Below are 18,315 nucleotides of genomic sequence, written 5' to 3'. Positions count from 1 at the left end.
ACCTTAGAACAGGGGATGTCAGGACTGGGAGGGGCCTTAGAACAGGGAATGTCAGAGCTGGGAGGGACCTTAGAACAGGGAATGTCAGAGCTAAGGAGGAGGGCCTTAGAACAGGGAATGGGGAGGCAGCTAGGTAGCGCAGTGGATAGAGTACCGGCCCTGAAGTCAGGAGGACCTGAGTTCAAATCTGGCCTCAGACCAAACACTTGACACTTACTAACTATGTGACCCTGGGCAAATCACTTAACCCCAATTGACTAAAAAACAACAACAATAAAAAAAAACAGGGAATGTCAGGGCTGGGAGGGGCCTTAGAACATAAGATGTCACCACTGGGAGGAACCTTAGAACAGAGAATGTCAGTGCTAAAAGGGATTTTAAAAGTAATCTAGTTTATTCCCCTCATTTCACAGTGGAGTAAAAGTCTATAAGAGGGTGATTTACTCAAGGTCAAATGAGAAATTTTTAACAGTACTAGAACCCAAGTCTCCTAACTCTTCCATCCATGTAATTAGAACTGGGTATTCCAGCAGACCAGATCAGGAACATCTAAGCCCAGAAACTAGATAGACCCACATTTGGGGCAAGTGATCAAGGCATGTTTCAGAAATGTGCTAAGAAGTAGAGATGCTTCTAAGCAGACAATGGCATCTAGCCTGAGAGAAAGAACAAGGGTCCAGGCTGCAGGGCTGGGGAGCCTGTGGCCTAGAGGCCACATGTGGCCCTCTAGGTCCTTAAGTATGGGCCTCTAGGTCCTCAAGTGTGGCCCTTTGACTGAATCCAAACTTCACAGAACAAATCTTTCTATTAAGAGGCCTCAAGACTGCAGGTTCCCCACCCCTGGTCCAGGGGATAGGCCCTGCTCAGATGAGAGGCAGATATGGCCAATACTATTACCTGGCAGAGGGAGAAGCAAAACCAGCACTGAGAGGATGGTCATAGCTGGAACATAGAGCCAGAACATCATGAGAGATCATCTTGCATTTTTACAGATAAGGAAACTGAAACTCTTAATATGATGCTAAATAGCTGCCCTTTGAACTGGTTTGGGACACAGTCTTTCCTCAAGGCTAGGGAACTGCCTTAGTGACCTGCAGGTTTCTGCCAGGCCTGTATCCTATGATGTCAATGGAGCTGACTTCGGCTCAAGGGGCTTACTGCCTGGAGACATCCCTGCAAAAAAGCCCAAAGATGGTGGAGATGCCAGACTTGTCTGGACGTCAGGCAGAAAAGGCAATTCTCTTGAGGGGAGCTTGTCCTGGGCCCTGTCCACATACCTTCAGCCTTGTTCCCTTTGCTTTCTCAGCCCTCTCACAGTCCACCATCCTAGGCTTGAGAGAATGCCATAGTTAAGCCCTCAAAAGCCTGCCCTGAGACCTTCCATTGGGACACAAAAATGGGGTGAAGGGCATGAACTGGAGCTTCTTGGATCACTTGTGGTTCCTATTTGGGTTTCTGCACCCCATCCCATCCCCGACCAGGTACCAATATTCTTGGATCTCATCAAATGCGACACCAGGACACGCCTATCTGTCCATCTTACTTTCCAGAATATTTACAGAATCTTGGGGTCACCAAGGCCCTCAGATGTTATTTAGCATAAATAATACCTCAAGCAAGACCTTCTTAAAAGCATCACTGACAAGTGGTCACTTTGCCTCTACTTACATATTTCTGGTGATGAGCTACTCACTACCTCCTCAGGTGGTCCAACTTATTGCTAGGCCACTTGGCTTGTTAGGAGGTTCTGCTTCATTGAACTGAAACCTGCCTCCTTACAACTTCCATCACTCCCAGTTCTTCCCTCTGGAACCCAGCAGAATGAGTGTCATCCTTCTTCCCAATGGCAGCGCTTTAGACAGAAATAGTGCTGCTACAACTGCTGCTCTTTTGTGAAATTTCCCCCTTCCCTATGAGTGAGAAACGCAGGGTCTGAGTATGGTGGCACCAAGGAGAACAAAGGAAGGGGAACCAGGCAGAGGGGACAAAGTGGGGAGGGCTTGGAGGGACTGCTATCTGAGCAGAGTGTAAAAATGCAAAAGAAACAGCAAAGAACTTTGGGCTTGATTCATGTGAAAAAGGTGATGGAGAGCACATGACATACTACCGAGTGACAGGCCTACTCCCTGTGTGTGCAGTCTTTACGAGAGTCATCCACACGTGAACCAAGGGCATCCTCCATTAGAGTACTGATAGGATCACAGGTTTAGAAGGAGCCTTAAAGATCATCTACTGAAACCACTCCCTCCAGGTTTTTACAGATGAAGAAACCAAGGCCCAGAAAGGCAAAATAATGTGCCCAATACACTTACAGCTGACTTGTTCCAGGTCCTCTGACTCCCAAGACCACAGACTCAATGCTCAATAGTAGACCATATCTTTATCATTTCACAGTGGACTAAAACATGTGGAGAATAGAAGACCCCACTTTTCTTATGGTTCATTGATAATGAAAAAGCATTTGTAAAACAAAACAACACCTTCCAAGTTCTTTCTCAACAAGGTCTTTACCATCTGGTCATCAAAGTCATTTAAGATTCCTTGAGAGACGCAATAATAGAAATATACCTGTTCAGTAACCCTCTGACCATATATATCAGGCATAGCATAAACCAGGGAAATTGATTCATGCTCAACAAAGGGGTGTACCACTTTAGTAGAGACCATCCAGCTCAGAGTTCAGGTTGATTCCCTGGGGATTGTGAGGTCTTCCAGGTACCCCTGACATCAGGTTGATTGCCTCAAGCCCCAGAAGACTGCAGAGCCTTCTAGGAAACAGCTGTAATTACTCAAGGAGTTTGGCCGACTATCCACACAGGAAAGATCAAGTGGATGAAAAACGTCTATTACCCAGATTACAACATGCATTTAGATAGGCACTTGATAAAGCCTGTCCATCAGTACGTATAGGTAGAACAGAAAGTACACATGGATAGTAAGTTAGGACCAAGAGCTGAACAAAATGAAGACAATATGCTGCCTTACCTTGGAGAAATTGCAAGGCTCTTTTAACGATTCCAAGTTTCACATTAAAGCAAAGGCCTTTTAATTCTCTTAGCATTGCTGTATTGGCTGCAAAACATGGAACTCAAGAACATGAAGAGTTAAAATTTCCTATCACACAGAGGGCAGTGGAAAGATGCACAGTGAGCATAAGCAGTTACAAAATATAACCAATGAGGAACTTTGAAGAAGGAATCGTGTGGTGAGAATGGATTGGTTACGAGGTGGGTTTATAAGGGATGATAAATGGACAAGCAAAGAGTTCCACTGGTAACCTCAAGATGTCAGGAGACATCATGGAAAGCCTCAGTACCTTGGACAGCTCCCTGTGGTGAACTCTGGAGGACTGGGACAAAGGTACCCAGAATGAATGGACAGGCAGGGAGGAGCTGTAGTCTATACAGTTTTCCCTTTCACGCCATGGGGGTTAGGGGCAAGGAGCCCCCATGACCTTGGAAAATCCACGTAAAAAAGTTTGGTCCTCCCTTTGTACCAGAAAAGAAGTTGAAATAATTATGGTATTAAAGATAAGATATGTTGATGTTATACAATACTATATATACATATAGATAGATACATTATGCATTTCTGCGTTTCTAAACTTTTCCTGTGTCATCTGCTGGCCTTTGTATGTTGCCTGCAGCTTCCCACAAAACTCCCCCCAAATTCCCATTTAATTTCTTATGCTGATTCATGATATATTGAAACCATGATGGAGAAAGTCGCAATGTGGAAGGGATACCGTATTGCTCGAAGGAATTTAAAAATCAGTGAGGTCAAAAATTCATTTGAGTATTTGAGATAAAAATAATAACAACAACAACAGCTTTATGTTCCCCTCTAGTTCACTCTTGTCCATTTCCTTCAACTAGGCTTCATTTTTCATTCTTTTCGTCCTCCTCCTCCTCTGTACGAGGTCCAGTCTGTAAAACGTCCTTCCTAAAACCGAACTGATCACAGAACTCCATCTGTGGTCTAACCAGGGCAGAGGACAGGGGGACAATCACCTCCCTTATTCTAGACACCATACAGCAATGACCCCAGTCTATGCTGGAGTGGTTTTTGGCAGAAGCTCAGATGAGGTCACCAGGATGGCTTTCTCAAGAAGGTGGCATTTTAGTAGGGCCTTGAATGATGGAAAGGAACTGCACGAGGTCCAGATGAAGGAAATTGAGTGATGTGTTTGGGGAATCCCCAGGCAGCAAGACTATAACCCTAGAGAGGCAGGCAAGAGTCAGACTATGGAGGGCCTAAAAAACCAGGATGAAAATTTGGCCTTTATAGGCAACAGGAAGGCACTGAAGATTTCTAAACAGAGGAAAAATAAAAATGAGGAAATTCTTTTTGAAGCATCTCCTATCGTCCATGTAAAGATAATTAAAGATCCAAGAGGCTGGAGGCACAGAGGCCCATTTGGAGACTGTTGCAATACAACAAGTGGGTGGTAACATGGCCCTTTTACTTTGGGGCTGACCACTGGAATGGAGGGGATGGGAAGAGAAGAGTGGGGTGTCAGAGACTGTAAAGGAAAATAGGTGTCACAAAGGCTCATTCATTTTGCTCAGAGCCAGTTAAAAGAATCCTTATTTCAGACACAATTCTGACAATATTATCTATTTCACAAGTTGCTGTGATGAGATTGGATACGCAGCCAGGAGGAGGTGGGGGTGGAGGAGAAGACTACTAATCATAGGTACACTCACAACCGAGAGGTGACAGCTGATAGCCTGATGGGGAGGGGGAGACAGAACTCGAAAGCTCAGCCTTCGAAGACCATTAATGAAGGAGCAGCCAAACAGTCCCCAACTCCACAGCCCAATAATGGATGCTCCCCAGGGAGACCCTGGAACCCTCAAGGACCAGGACATGATGCGGAGCCTGCTATGTGAGAAGGCAGGGAGGGAAGCGGATGTGATACAGCTTGGAAAAATGTCCGCCCCAAATGGCTAAAATGAGTCTTTGAGTTTTGAAGAGACCAATCAACCAGCTGATCACAAAGTCTTTTGAGCAAGAGTGACCCTATGACGTGGTCAGGCCGGTGCTTCGGAAAAGTTATCTCTGTAGCTAGATGGGGGATGGATTGGAAAAGGGCAAGCCTCAGAAGGGGTTGGACTAACACAGTGGCCATGAGAGAACTGAACCTAAAGGGCTTCTGGTCCAACTCTCTCATTTTAAAGACAAGGAAACTGAGGCCCATGGAGGTTAAAGGATTTGCCCGAGATCAGGCAGAGTCAGGATTTGAACCCAGGGCTTTGGGCTCTAGATCCCGCATGCCTCCCATTGCACCTGGGACTTGCAAGTCCAGTGCTGATCAGAAATGCCAATGGTTATAGTAGCTGCCTCCACCACTGGCATGGAGTCCAAATCAGATAATGTATGAGAATCATAGGGGCAGCTAGGTGGCGCAGTGGATAGAGCACCAGCCCTGAAGTCAGGAGGACCTCAGTTCAAATCTGACCTCAGACCAAACACTTGACATGTACTAGCTGTGTGACCTTGGGCAAGTCACTTAACCCCGATTGCCTAAAAAAAAAAAAGAGAGAGAGAGAGAGAATCATATCCTCTGTAACCCTTTGAGGGCCCCCATCCTCCTTCTCCTCATCACCTCCCTCCTAAATGCCAGACAAATAGCGCCCCACGGCCCCAGGACATTTCCCCGGGCCTGTCCCATCATGACCTCAAATTCAATTTGTCCAAAATTAAATTGATCTTTTTCTCCCCCCAAACCTAGCTCCTTCTCCACACTTGCCTCTGTCTCTGGAGCGACAAGCTGTTTCTGCCACCATCAAGTCCCCCAGTAGATGCAAGGCCCCTTCCACTGTCTCCAAGAGCAAGGCAGGTCTTCTGTCCGGACCTTCCACATGTCAGAAGCAGCCTCAGGCTTCGGCCTTTCATTCGAGGGACTTTCTGCCCCCACCCCAAGCACGTTCCTGGGCCATGGCTTCTGGCTGCTCCCAAGTCATGGCTGAATGGCCCATCTCACCTCACTCCAGAGTCCTCAGCATGCACCCTGGTCCAGACTGGGGCAGAGGGCCCAAGCTGCCTCCTGCTGGGCTTTATGAACATCTGTCTGGGCAGCTCAGGTCTCTTACCTGTCACAGATTTAGAACTGGAAGGGCCCTTAGAGGTCAGCAGATCTGGTCCTGGTCATTTTCTGACAAAGAACAGATGTGCAAAGGGGACACTCAACTTGCCCAGGGTCACGAGGTGGTAAGAGCAGGGTGGGGATTGAGACCCTGAACTTCAAACCTCATGTCCCTTCCATGACACGGCTTAGGCAAAATGGTCTCAAGCCAACCCTAGGGCTCCGCAGGCTCCTGGTATGTGGAGACAAGCGGCCCATTCATCCCAACTAAAATCTCCACTGCTCTTTCCTCAGCCTGTGTCTCATGGGCCCCCAACTCAGCTTCACCATCCCTCCTGCAGGATGTCGCTGACTCAGCCTAGCTGCACCTCCTGCTTTTCTTCTGTTACTTACTAAACCCTGACATCCTCTGTTCTGAAGCCCCTCCCAGCCCTGACATCCCCTGTTCTAAGGCCCCTCCCAGCCCTGACATCCTCTGTTCTGAAGCCCCTCCCACTTCTGACATTCTCTGCTCCAAGACCCCTCCCAGCCCTGACACCCCTGTTCTAAGGCCCCTCCCAGCCCTGACATTGCCTCTTCTAAGGCCCCTCCCAGCCCTGACATTCCCTGTTCTAAGGCCCCTCCCAGCCCTGACATTCCCTCTTCTAAGGCCTCTCCCAGTTCTGACATCCGAGTTCCTCTGAGGCCAGGGGCTCCCCAAGCATTTGATTGCCAAACTATCTGTATTTCATTGCCCCTCTTACAAGAACTAAACCCCCAGGCCCTGGGCTTGAACAAAGCCTCCCCAGTGGTAGAATTTGTGACCAGACTTGTGGGAGGAACACAGCCTAGGAAAGTGCTTTGGATTTGCAAGTAATTAATACCTACTTATTCATTAAGCATTTGCTAGCTGCCTACTTTGGGCCAGACGTTCTCCTGGGGCTGCAGCGTGAGTGAAGGTGGAAACAACAGGTCTCTCCTGCCCTGTGCACTGCAGTGGGCAGTGTTCCTCCTCACAGAATCCTTCCATGGCGGAGTTTGGGCCGGCCCAGGGACAGAGTCTCTGAGGTCTCAGGAGCTGTACCTCACCAAGAACCCCACCCCAGCCCAAGCAGTCATCTGGGCCTGGGAACTCGCTACCTCCTGAAGCTGCCCACTTATCACTGCTTTCACCAAATGTTCTCCTGGATACGAAATGGACCAAATCCACCTGCCATTTTGGCCCATTCCTCTGACTTCGGCTCCCTTGGGCGTGGTCCCTCTGCCTCCCAACAATCCATCAAACACTCCAAAATTGCTAGCGGTTTCCTTCGGATGCATATGTGCTTTCATATTCATGTTGTACCCCCAGGAGAACAGAAACTCCTTGAGAGCAGCCACCGTCCACAGGGTTGTTTCTGAATCCTTGGCTCCTAGCATAGCACCTAACATGGAACCCAGAGGGTAATGGAACCTTTCAAAATACCGATTGAATGCAATGGAATTTCGGGCCTGCCCTGTTCTAAACATACTAAACATTCTCTCAACCAGTGTGTGCACAAGATGCTGTGATTTCCCCGCTCACCCTCCTCCCCACACTGGGATGCTATCAACATCCCAGAACAGGGCCTCACGCACAGCAGGTGCTTAATGGGAGATATTGCGCTGGACCCCGGGAACACCCAAGCAGGGCTCCGTGCCCTCCTCCTCTCCTCTGAGGCCCACATGCGGCCCCTCTTCCAATCTGGCCTGTGCTCTCGTGAGATTCTGGGGCTGCCTGCTAGAGGAAACTTTGTGCTTATCTCAAGCCTGCAGTTCACCCCAGCTCCATCCCTGCCAGCAGACCAATTGCTCTCTAGCCACTTCTCCTTCATCATGTTCTTGGGATGCTGCCATTTTGAACTGACCCTTATCAGTCTCCTCTTAATAGAGTCAGTGGAACACCCTGCCCAGATCCTGACTTCATTCTCTGGGTGAGTTGTATCTTCCAGCTTTGCATCATCTCAAAGTTGGGCAAACATGCCATCTAAGCTAAAGCAGTCAATGCCGTGTGTGAGAGACAGCACAAGGCCAGGCACAGATCCCTGGGGCACTCCACTGGAGACCTCCTGTACAGACATCATCGAGCAATGAACTCTTTATGTTTAGCTACTCAGCCAGTTCTGAACTAACCTCCCAAACGTCTCCATCTCCTCCACAAAAATGGCACTCGGGGCTTTGGAAAAAGGGCTTTGCTCAGATCTAGGTCAGCTCTGGCTACAGCATTCCCTGGCTCTACAGGGCTGGTAACTGTCCAAAAAGGGAAGCAAGGGGAGTCTGGCATGACCTGCTTTCGGATGGAGCCCGAACGGCCAGATCTCTCGGGTCACTGCTTCCTTTCCAGGTGTTCACTGGCTAGGTTCTAGACTACTGAAGGGATTCTGAAGCAAGCTCACCAGCCTATCATTTGCAGGCTTTGTCCCCTTCTCTTTTCTGAAAACCCAGGCATTGGCCCTCTCCAGTTTTGTGGCAACCATCTAGCCACGGTCTTCAAAGGGCACTGACAGGGGCTGAGCCGTCACATCTATCAGTGCCTTTAACAGCCTGGCACAGCTTCCTTAGCATCACCCAACTTTTCTGGGCTTTGGCCCTGGTGGTCATTTGGGGTTTGTCCTGGAAGAGCCAAAGATCATTCTCTCAGGCAGAGTTCAGCATTTCTGCCTTTTCTTTACAGTCCACTCCATCGTCCCACCCACTCAAGCACCCGTCCTCCCCCTTCTTTGATCCTACTCTTTACCCCTAGATAGCAAATGTGACCCAGAGCCAATGACAGAAGGACTGGGTTTACATGAACTAGGTTCAGTCTCGGCTCTACCTCTCACAAATCCATTTTTGGTACATGCCCCTACGCAGTCATATACTAAGTTGGGTCATTTCTAGGTCTCTACAACAAAAGGGAATAATCCCTCAGTACCCATTCAAACAGTGAGGCTAATATAACATCAATATAGGACAGACTTTTTAAAATATCATCAAAATATATATAAAGAATAGCACAGAAAGTCCAAGAGGGAGGGAGGGAAGAAGGAAGGAAGAGAGGAGGCAGGGAGAAGGGGAAGGGAGGGAGGATTTATTAAACTAATCTGCACCAGGCACTGGCACTTTACAAATATTATCTCGTTTGATCCCCACAATAACCCTGGGAGGCAGGTGCTATTATCCTCATGTTACCGTTTACTAAGGAAACTGAGGCAAACAGAGACTAAGTGACTTGCCCAGGGTCACACAAGCAGAATTTGAACTCAGGGCTTCCTGACTCCAGCATCAGCCCTAAGGACTGCAGCATTGCAGATAGTTCATTGCCCTCCCCTGAACAATACCAGTGAAGGACAATGAGGTCCAGGTTCCCCACCCCCCAACCCTCCCCACCTCACCTTGGGGTGCTTTCTCTTACTGCTCCTCAGCTCCTACTTCCGTATCATCCAGGAATCAAGCAGCTTCCAGCAATTCCCCTGCGGAGGCCAGGAGGGCCTCTGGAGATCCATCCCCTCCCGCTTCTCCACAAATCAAGCTGCAATCGCTGCCCCTCTCTCCTGTGCCTTCAGTCTCTCACTCTTTCCTGGCTCCTCCCCTGCTGCCCACAAACACCTCCCCCAGGCATGCCCCAACCTCCACCTTCCCAGTCCGCCCTCGACAAGCCTCCACCGCTGGTTTGAGTTCCCTCAGCTCCCATCTTGGCATCACCATCTCAGGGCCACATGGCTCCCCAGAGGAGCCTCGCAGGTGCACAGGCCTCATCTCCATGGAAACAAGGGTCATTTTTATCAATGGTCCGGATAAAGCCATAGATGGCTGGGGCTCATCAAATTTTCAAGACACAAAGTGAGGACAAAGAGTGAACACACAGAATGAAACAGAGGCAGAATAAGAGATGTTGGCAAGTGAGAATGTTGAGCCAAATTGTTAAGATTAAATTTAATGGGGATAAAATACCTGGATTCACAAAATCAACTTCAGAAGCATAAGATGGGAAGATACACCTACACTACAGTTTGATAGAGGGCTGGGGGTCTCAGTGGGCTGCAAGCTCTGTATGAATCAATACTGTGTGATAAGAGCCAAGAAAGCTGGCACCATCTCAGGCTGCACGGAGGGAGGCAGAGACTGAGGAGGGTGGTCCTGCTGTCCTTGGTCAGCCCCCTCTGGGTGACCACACTTAAAGAGCACCAGAGAGTATCTGAGGAAAGCAAACCCAATGGGGAAGGGTCCTGCTTCCACCCGGAGGATCACTGGGGAAGAAACTGGGGATCTTTAGCCTGATGAACAGTCAGGGGACCAGGACCACTAATTTCAAGCATCTGAAGCGTATCCCATGAAGGACTTGTTCCCTTTGGCACCAGGTTACAAAGAGGCAAGTTCAGGCTGATGGAGGGAGCCCCACCAAGGGGGAAGGGGCCCCTAGGAAGGAGGTGAGCCCTATGCCCACCCAGCTCCTCCGACAAAGACTGGACCAGATGTGGCTGAGCTCTGGTTCCAGTCCTGCCCCTTCCAACGCTGAGCGTCTGAGCCGGAAACGACTTTCTCCAGGGCCAATGTCCTGTCATTCAAGCTCAGACCTGTGCCTCACTTGTACTAGATCTGTCGTCATCCTCACCATGACCGCCATCCCCTCACCCCTCTGTTTCTCCCAGGCCATCACCCTGCTTCGAGTTTAAATCACCTCTTCCAATCTCAATCCTTTAGTTATTCTGTTCACCTCTACACCTGTTCAAGACCTTAACTTAAAAAGGCCAGGGTCTCCCACTGAATCCTGGGCTACCTCCAGTAGTCCTGACCTAATTCTGGCCACTGGACCTGACAGCTCTGGAGGTGAAAGTGAGGCCGGTGACTTTGCTCAGTCCTCCTCACTTAAATCCAATTCACTTGCACATCACGGCATCACCTCCCTGATTCGAGAATGAGGGACAGACAATAACGATGACGACACTTTCCCCCTCTCTAGAACCCCCTCATCCCTCATCCCTCATCCTGCTCTGGCCTTGCCAGACCCCAGCCCTGTATCCACTCCTGCTCAGCCCCTCCCAAACAGAGCCCAGGCTAACTTGGTCCACCACCTGTGTGCTATCTAATCTTAACTGGGCCCTCCCTTCAGCAAAGACAGTGGTGATTCTCTACTGCACTTCTCACAGCGGCTGTGTGTCCTCGAGCCTCAGATCCCAGCCCGTGCCCTGCCCCTCCCAGCGGCGAACCTTGCCTCAGAAATTGGGGGCCCTTCCGGGAGAGCTCCCTCTTCTGCCCTTCTCTGTCATCATCCTCCATCTTTTCCTCCATCACTCCAGTCTTTGATGCAGAGATGACTCTTCCTCTTGCCAAGGCCAACCCTTCTAGATGCGCCCTTGACCTTCCTAAGCCCTCCCACCTTCTCTCTCCCTTGTCTTCATTCTGTCACTGCTGTCTTCTTCCCTGCTGCCTACAAGCATGCCCAAGCATCCCCATTCTTCCCAAACCCTCCCCAGTCCCTGCCATCCCATGAAGTGACCATCCTCTGGCTCTCCTCACTTCGACATCAAAACTCCTAGAAAAACCAGCTCCCCAGCTTGTTACCACCACTTCCTCCCCTCTCACTCGAGCAGTAGGATCACAGAAGCTAGAGCGGCACAGGGCCTCAGAAAACAGCTAGCTCAGCACTCTCACTTGACAGATAAGGCAGTTTAAACCCAGGGAGAGGAAAATGACACACCCAAAGTCACCCAGTCAATAGCCAGGACAGGTGAGATCTGAACCCAGATCAAATCCATAGAGACATCTCCAGTCTCTATGCCTTTGCACCGGCTGACCCTCATGCCTAGAGCACCTATCTTCCTTACTTCCACCGCTTAGAACCCCCAACTTCCTCTAAGGCTCAGCTCCAGGGCCACCTTGCACATCAAGGTCTTTTATGCTGGTCTTTCCTCCCCCACCCTCCAAGTCATCTAGTATACATCGTGTGTATGACTCTGTGTGTCCAGGTCTTCCCACCTGACTCAACTGTAAGTTCCGCAAGGACAGGGATGACTTCCCTTCTGTTCACTGGTGCCTGGTACACAGTAGGTATTTAGTAAATGATTCTTGGTTGAGCCTGAGACTCTCTTTGTAAGCCTTCTCTACATCTGTCCATTGCTCTCATCTCTCAGACATCAGTCAATCAGAAGCATTGATTAAGCGCTTGTTCCATTCCAGGCACTGCGCTAAGCTCTGGGAATACAAAAAGTCAAAAGCCAGTCCTGCTCACTGTACAGGAGAAATAGGAACTTTCACGAGAACTGGTTTCCTATGTCTTTTGTATGCATTAAGGAACATTATTTTGAGAAGGGGTCCGGAGCCTTTCCCAGCTGATGGCAAAGGGAGGTTATGGAGAGATGGAGGTAGACATCTGGGTCCTTGCTTTCCCTTTTAAAGACCAAGGCCGAGGCCAGATGGATGAAATTGGCTATGAATCCATCAATCGCTCTCAATGTGGTGTTGTCTCTGGACAAAGGCAGTAATAGTCTGAGCCAAGCAGGGTGTAGCGTGTCAAAGAGCTAACCTCATCCAGCCAATTTAGCACCTTGTTAAGCTAGACACAAAAGCAGGTTAGGACTCAGGAAGTTCTAACCAGGCCCCTCCTGCGCATACCCTCTCTGGGGAACAAAACCTTCTCATTGAGTCCTGAGATTTTCTCCTTCACTTCTTTCCCAGTGTTATTTCTCCTGATACTCTCACATGCATCTTCCTGTTACGTGCCCATCTGAGATCTAGAGAAGGGAGAGCCTCATTGGATGGAGACCTCCGCCTTAAGTCCTGTTTATGATACTGGGCAACTCCACGCAGAGAGACGAGCCACGCTGCCCCAGCCTGCAGCACCTGGAATGAGCCCAGAAGAGGCTGGCACACCAGCTGCAAAGGAGGGGCCAGGGTGGAGCTGAAGCTCGTGATGTCAGGGACTGGTGACCGCTCTGACCAAGAGCCCAGGCAGGAGAGGAGGGGTGGGGAAGGGGAGAGAAGGACGAGTCCAGGACTGAAATAAGACACACTGGGAGAGCTAGGTCAAGGTCAACCAAGCACAGGAAGTAGACTTGATGAGAAAGAGCAAGTGTTCGTCCCTGGTAGGCAGGCCGGATAGTCCACAGGGCCCTGGAAAGTCACCATCTGGCCCAGTGGGAAGGGCCTGGCCTCCCAATTTGGGGGAAATGACTTCATCTCTCTGGCCCTCCACTTTCTCATTCACCTGGAAAATAAGAGGTTTGACCTAGATACCCTCTGAGTCACCTTCCAGCCCCAAACTGATGACTCCGGGAGCCCCCAGAGCACTATCCCTCTCCCACCCCAAGCATCTTTCCATGAGGAGGTGAGGGGATTCCCTTAGGGTGTATTTGCCCATACCCATTACTGGGCCTCTAGAGAACTGACAGTCCAAATTTTGCTTACACCCAACTGATGATCTTTAACCCGAAGTATCTTAAAATCTGAAGACTGAAGAGATCTTAGAGGCTATCTGAGATCAACTCCCTCATTTTGCAGAAGAGGAAACTGAGGCTCAGGGAGTAAAAGTGACTTGATCAAGTCATGGAAGTAGTATCTAGCTGAGTCAGGTCCTTTGGACTCTAACTCTCATATCCTTTCCATTTTCCCACTTGCCTCCTTCAACATGTGTTATACTTGTCATATCAGACTATAAAGCTCCATGACAGCAGGGACCTATCCCCTAAACTTTATATATGGAAATAGGGATGATACTTCACAAAAGGCAGGGACATTTTGTTGCTGACAAATATATAATAAGGCAGCAAGCATTTATTACTGCGCCAGCCACTGTGCTAAGCATGGAGGAGACGTATAAGCAAAAAGAAAAATAGCCCCTGCCTTCAAGAAGCTTACATTCTAACAGAGAAAGACAGCACCAACCTCTTCATCGTCATCATTAATAAGCAACACACAAAGGGAGCTGAGAGTCAGTGGCGTGGGCATGGGGGAACCAAAGCGCTCAGCATGACTGTGAAGTCCAGGAAGTCAGCAACTGGGCGGAGAGGGGAACGAGGGCAGGCTGACGTGGCCCCTTCACAACGGAGGCCCTAGGGAGAAGTGGTCGGGCCTGGAGGAGCAATGTTCCATAGCAAGCAGAAGTGATAAAGGCAAGAATGTGAGCCAGGAGCTGGGAAGGAAAGGCCCTGTCTTTTTTGCTCAGCTTCTGTTCTTGCTCAACTTTATGGGAATGCCGAACAAAGGGGAACTTGGGAGAGGCTTCAAAGACCCAGCTGACATAGAGCTCCTATAAAGGATTTTTTTTAAGTGCTCAAATTGAGGGAACAACAGGAACCCCAAAGTTACAAAGAATTTTCTAAACCTATCAAATAGTCTGGAATGATGAACTTTAAGTCGCCACCAGACACTGGCAGTCAAAAGAACAGACTTAATCTTGGACTGGGGACACTCTGGCTAATGTTTATTCAGATGCCCTTGGCTAGATTAAAAGAGTTTAGCCCACTCTTTTCAGGGAGAGGCTGCCCAGTCATTACACTTAGTAGATGGAAGCAAAGAGTCAGTAGATGGGTCTGAAGAGTTGAAGCCCAGAAAAGGGTGGCAAAGAGAAAGAAACTCAGTGGCCATAGAACAGTGAAAATTGGAGATGCTCAACAAATACATCCACTGGAGAAATGATGCCCAGCATGGAGATAATGTACCCAGGAGAGACAACAAGCCTAATGAAAAGCAGAGCCCAGCAAAGAATATGATGTCACTGAAGGACATCAGTAGCCTTGAAACTTCTCATAGGTGTGAACTACCCTGGCCATGTATGTCCCTAACTTGTGTGCCTTCCACACATGCTCTGGCCCCTCAGGTTCCTGGCATCTTTCTCTCTTCATCTGTATTCTCTGGCTATAATGTTCCTTACACATATGCTCCCATACATATTCAATTGTCACATATGTTTTTGCATGGGGCCCTCCCCAACTAGTAGGATGGTAATCTGTGGGAGTTTACCCCATGTGTACACAGGCAAGTTTTTTCAAATGAGCATATCCTTTGGCTGACTGATCAAAGCAAACATCAGTGAAGGAGGAATCATGTGTTAAGGTTTTGAATGGCTACTGATTCATGAAATGTCTCAGTATGGGGATCTATGTCCCAAAGTCCCATTTGTAAGACTATCTTATCCTTCCCAGTACCTGCCCTGTCCAGTGCTCTACATATGCATAACAACATTTGGGGAGCTAGAAAGGAAACCACTCAGCATCACCCAAATATGGCTTATATTTCCCTTCCTCCAAGCCTTTTCTTGGGTCCCTTTGTCCACCTCAAATCCCCCTCCTCTTTAGGATGAGAAGTTCTAAAAGAGATCACTTGGTCAAACCCATAACTGAACAAGAATGTCCTCTGTAGTATTCCCCCCCTCCCCGGCATGCTCATCTGGTCTTTGCTTGAAGCCCTCTGATGAAAGGGAACCCACCAGCTCCCATGGTAGCCTGCTCCACTTTGGGACAGCTCTCATTGTTAGGAAGTTTCTCCCTTTATGAAGCCTTGACTTGCCTCTCTGCAAGTCCCACTCCCTGTTCTACTCTCTAAGGCCATTATTAAAGAGGAGTCCCCCTAAGTTGTCTCTTCTCTGTTGATTGTCCTACTGGACAAACTGAAGGCCACCCATCATCCAAGCTGTCCTCATTGAGACACTCTACCACTACTCCACGTCTTTCCTTGCTCAGAAGCCAGTCCTCTAGATGGGATGATGACCTCCCTAGTCCTGGATGCTGTCTCTCTTACTGTAGCCTAAGGCCCTGTGAGCTTTTTGGCTGCCACATCACATTGTTAACAGATACTGAACTCCCAAGTCTACCATCACTCTGAGGGCTGTTTCAGACCAACTGCTGTCTAGACAGGCCTCCCCTCTCTTGTACTGGTGAAGTTGCTTTTTTGAACCCACGAAAGATTTTATATTAAAATCCACCCCCCACCCCTTCAAGCCAAACTGACTCAAGTCTGACCTCCTTCAAGAAGCCTTCTCAGCTTTCCTTCTCTGAACATCTAGAAGCATGGATTGTCACTCCATATTTTTTATCATTAGTTCACATGTGAACTTATCTTTCTTACTAGCTCTGAAGGAAGTCATTATCTTTGGATTGCCCATGGACCCTGCTCAGGGAATGTTACATTTTGCCGCGTGGATTGGAAGACAGTGAGGGGCAGTGAACAGAATGCTGAACTTTGGGATTTGAAGGAGCTGGTTGGCTTTGATGCCTAGCATTTGGACTGAACTCTGAACCTCAAGGTTCCTCAACTGTAATATAAGGACAATAATGCTTACCTCTCCAAGGCAAGATAATCATCTCTCACATTTGTCCCCTCCTCCTACGGCCACCATCACAACTTGGGCATTCATTCTCCCCTGGCCTGGACTTTTGCAGTCTCTCTCGTCTCCAGACAATCCTCCAAACTGCCAAGGAACAGGCCTGACCACGTCATTCCCCTACTCAAAAACCTACCCACTAACTCTTCAGCCTGGCATTTCAGGCCTCCCTAATCAGGCTCTAGCCCCTTTCCAGCCTTATGCCAGGTTACTCTCCTTCATCCACTCTGGGTTCCAGACCAACTGCATTCCTAGCTAGTGCCCAGACTTCACATTCTATTTCGGCATGTGGACAGACCATCCCATGCCTGAACCTCCTCCGTCTTCATCATTCAGAATATCCCCAGAGCCCAGTACAGATCCTTGCATGTGTAATACAATTTGGGGGGAATGAAATGAATCCCCCTTCGAGGCTCAGCTTCCTTAGACCCCCCTCCCCTCCAGATGTCAATGACCACTCCCTCCTCAAAGATTCCCAGAGCCCTGTCTGATCTTTCCTTTGTCCCCCTTCAGTCTCTCCTCAGTATTATCCCTATCGGTGATGATGGGCCCCCACCCAGTAGAATGTAAGTTTCTCTGTATCCCCCGTGCCTGGCAAAGTGCCCTATGACTAGTGGGTGTTTCAAAAACCTTGTCGGATTTGAATGTCCCATAGGATCACTGGGAGGAAAGTGCTTTGTCAACTGTGAAGTGCTACCGAAATGTGAGCTGTCCAGCAGGCATGTCACAGTCACCCTGCTACGACTGCAGAACCACAGTAGGAAGGGCCCTTCCAGTCGCTGTGACCCCATCTCTCCCTCCTTGACAGAGGGGGGAGGGGAACTGCCTAAGGTCACCCAGGCAGCATTCCTGACTCAAGCCCAGGGTTCCTGAATCCCAGCTCAAGCAGCTCTCTATTAATCCAGTTTCCTCTCCCCAAAGGAAGGAAAAAGGGCAGGGGAGGGGGATCAAGGCTGTCTCCTCCAAACTCAGTGACCACAGGTCAGCAATACGGCTATTAGATCCTCATTTCCCTGCAAGGAATGTTGGGGCCGCACAAACCGCAGAGGTGGGGCCTGGACCGGGAAGCTGAGCCGGGACCCAAAGGCCAGGAGCAGAGGGAGGGAATGAATGGTACAGTAAACACAGAGTGGGTTGGGCTGAGGAGGCGGGTCAAGGCCAAGGCCTAGGCCCTACTGAGCCTCACCTTTCCCTTTCGTCCTTTGCTTCAGGTAAACCAGTCAGAACAGGGCTGGGCAGGCCAGTGACTGGCTCTAGCTGGGAGTGAATTGGGACACAGCGAGACACTGTTTGTTTTCCTGTGGGTTTGGATAATAACACCACAGCAGGCTGGAAAGAAAAGGGCATTTGATTTCCCATTGTTCCGAGGCCCGGAGACATCAGCTGTTCCTGTGTTTCTGGTGGGGCTGTCAGGCTTGGACTCTCCGAAATTGCCTTCCTTTGCTTATTCTCTGCAGCTTGGGGGTGCTTGGTGGTGATCGGGAGAGATAAATCTGCGAAGGATGCAGGCAGCAAGAGGGGGAGGTCCCTCCTTCTGGGGCTCACTGCTTGTTCTCTGTTTGGCAGGTGGGGGACAGGGATGCCCAGATCTGACGTGGAAGAGCCCAAGCCAGGAGGGGCCGAGAGGGCACCGCAGCAGTGGCAGCACCAGAAGGCTGCACCAGTTCTCCAGTCGGCCCTGGCAGCATCAACGGAGCGACAGGAAAATACAGCTAACAGGCAGACAGAGGGAGGCCGAGGCCGAGCTGGGCAGTTCCTCACCTTTGGCCAGAAGGAGGGCAAATCATTATGCAGAAGAAGAAGGGGTACCTGAGAGATCGGGCCAAGCCGAGGACAAGGGACGTGTCTTCTCACTAAAGGGAATGTGCCACCATTTCTTCCGTGGGCAGGGGAGCACCATGAGAGGCAGGGAAGAAACAGTCCGTCTGTG

At 49.5% G+C, this 18,315-nt stretch overlaps 1 protein-coding gene across 1 annotated transcript in view; it reads right to left on the bottom strand.

Moving 5' to 3' along the window:
- Positions 1-18,315, bottom strand: part of RSPH14 (radial spoke head 14 homolog) — a 190,498-nt gene that overhangs the window by 71,318 nt on the left and 100,865 nt on the right. The window lies entirely within an intron of this gene.

The sequence above is a fragment of the Vombatus ursinus genome, unplaced genomic scaffold, assembly GCF_900497805.2.
Source record: "Vombatus ursinus unplaced genomic scaffold, bare-nosed wombat genome assembly UNPS02014167.1, whole genome shotgun sequence".
NCBI lineage: Eukaryota > Metazoa > Chordata > Mammalia > Diprotodontia > Vombatidae > Vombatus > Vombatus ursinus.
This window is presented reverse-complemented; position numbering and strand designations above follow the sequence as displayed.